The sequence below is a fragment of the Mustelus asterias genome, chromosome 14, assembly GCF_964213995.1.
Source record: "Mustelus asterias chromosome 14, sMusAst1.hap1.1, whole genome shotgun sequence".
In the NCBI taxonomy this organism is placed as follows: domain Eukaryota; kingdom Metazoa; phylum Chordata; class Chondrichthyes; order Carcharhiniformes; family Triakidae; genus Mustelus; species Mustelus asterias.
The window spans coordinates 44,075,585-44,077,683 of NC_135814.1; the positions used below are offsets into that span (position 1 = coordinate 44,075,585).

At 41.3% G+C, this 2,099-nt stretch overlaps 1 pseudogene; it reads left to right on the forward strand.

Annotated features, from left to right (window-relative positions):
• Positions 1–1,410: 1,410 nt before the first annotated feature.
• On the forward strand, positions 1,411–1,615 carry LOC144504213 (U2 spliceosomal RNA; annotated as a pseudogene).
• The last annotated feature ends 484 nt before the right edge of the window (positions 1,616–2,099 follow it).

The following is a 2,099-nucleotide window of genomic DNA, read 5'->3' on the forward strand; positions in this document are numbered from 1 at the left end:
TGCTTCACAGCTCCAGGGTCCGGGTTCAATTCCCGGCTCGGGTCACTGTCTGTGTGGAGTTTGCACATTCTTCTCGTGTCTGTGTGGGTTTCCTCCGGGTGCTCCGGTTTCCTCCCACAGTCCAAAGATGTGTGGGTGAGGTTGATTGGCCAGGTTAAAAAATTGCCCCTTAGAGTCCTGGAATGCGTAGGTTAGAGGGATTGGCGGGTAAATATGTGGGGTGGGATTGTGGTTGGTGCAGACTCGATGGGCCGAATGGCCTCCTTCTGCACTGTAGGGTTTCTATGATTTCTATGAATTATGCTGGGTGGGTGAGGTGCATATGCATGCTAATCATGGTAGAGGCGAGAGAGAGGCTGTGATTAGCAGCGGGTGGGCCAGAAGCTTCCTTGCTAGGCTGAGAGAAGAACTCTTGCTTTTCCTGACCCATAAGAAATGCTATAAAAAGCACTTGCCTACTGGAGCTGGCCATTTTGCTGCTGGATTTCCTGAGCCTTGGAAAATCTGAATGTGAAGTTAAATCAGGCTCCTAACTGCATTGTGGGAACTTGATTTAAATATGTTAATGAAATGTTCCATCTCTCAGATTGGACACACACAATGTGCTCCATGCTGTTTAATAAGCTGAGTACACAGCGGAATCATCTTCCATTTTACATTTTTAAGGTTTTAAACCTCCACCTCCACCTTAACCTCCTCCTATCTGTTGTTGTGGGTTTAAAGTTGAGGCTTGGTGTTCTTCATTTGAAGTATGTCAGGAATAATAACCCTTTCCTGCAAATATTCTTGTGCACCGTAAGTACATGTTTGATTTTACAGAAGTGCAAAAATCAAGTACTTTAATAGTTCAAAGTTTTTTAATGTTAAAAATTAATTATCCTAATTTGAATTAAGCAACTTCAAATTCTGTGAGGCAGCTGTGTGTGAATCATTAAGCTTAAAGTTTCTGCCAAATAGCTCATTTTTAAAAACTGGTTTTCTCAAAAGTTACTTTTTTTTCCAGCTAATATCTGCAGCAAAGATAGCAACAATGCAATATACCAGACGTGTTAATCCTCATGTTCAACAGGTAAATCCATTAAGATTTTTTGAAATTAAAGTTTATTTTGTTTTAAGTCTGGCAACACTCAAAAGAAGGAAATTCTAAGTGAAAATTAAGAATACTTTTCATTGATCCCTGACGAAAAAAGTTAAAATGTTTATTTATTAGTCACAAGTAAGACTTACATAAACACTGCAATGAAGTTACTGTGAAATTTCCCTAGTCGCCACAGTTCGGCGCCTGTTTGGGTCAATGCATCTAACCAGCATATCTTTCAGAATGTGGGAGGAGGAAACCCACACAGACATGGGGAGAACGTGCAAACTCCACACAGGGCTAACCACTGTGCTACCGTGAATTGAGTATTTACACGTTCTCGGCCTTTTGGCTAAGATCAAGTGTAGTATGAAGAGGATGCTGCGCTTGGTTAAGGTCATTAGGTTACATTGAAGCTTCATATGTTTCATATGAAGCAATTTTTAAAAAGCGGTATCTCGGCCTTTTGGCTAAGATGCAAATGAGCTCAAGTCTTGGAGGAGGTATTGCTTTCCCTCCTCCAATCAGCTTGGCACATGTAGATCAGGCCCAGGACAGGGTAATTTGGTCGCTTGCCCTGTCTTGCCAGCCTGGATCGGAAATATCTCAACTTGTTGAGACTCTGAATTGGACTTGTTTTGATTGAATTGGAAAAGTATAAAAAAAATAAAAAATATAAAATTTACAGATTTACTGAATCATGTTTAACCCTACTTTTGAAAACTTAATGACATAACATGAGGAATGTGGGCAAGGTTGGACCATACAGCTTCTTGAGCCTGCTTTGTCATTCAGCAAGCTATGGCTGAACTTCCTGATCAGCTCCACTTTCCACTTGTAATAATCACGCCAAGGCCTGTCTTGTCATATCACACTGCTTGATTATACATAAAGAAAAAGCTGCGTCCCTGACTTACAACAATACAAGTTCTAAGCTCTGGACCTACAATGCCCGGTCCAGGCTGTGAGTGCAGATTTTAAACTCCCGCTGCACATTTCCTATTGGGCAAGTTCCCATTCG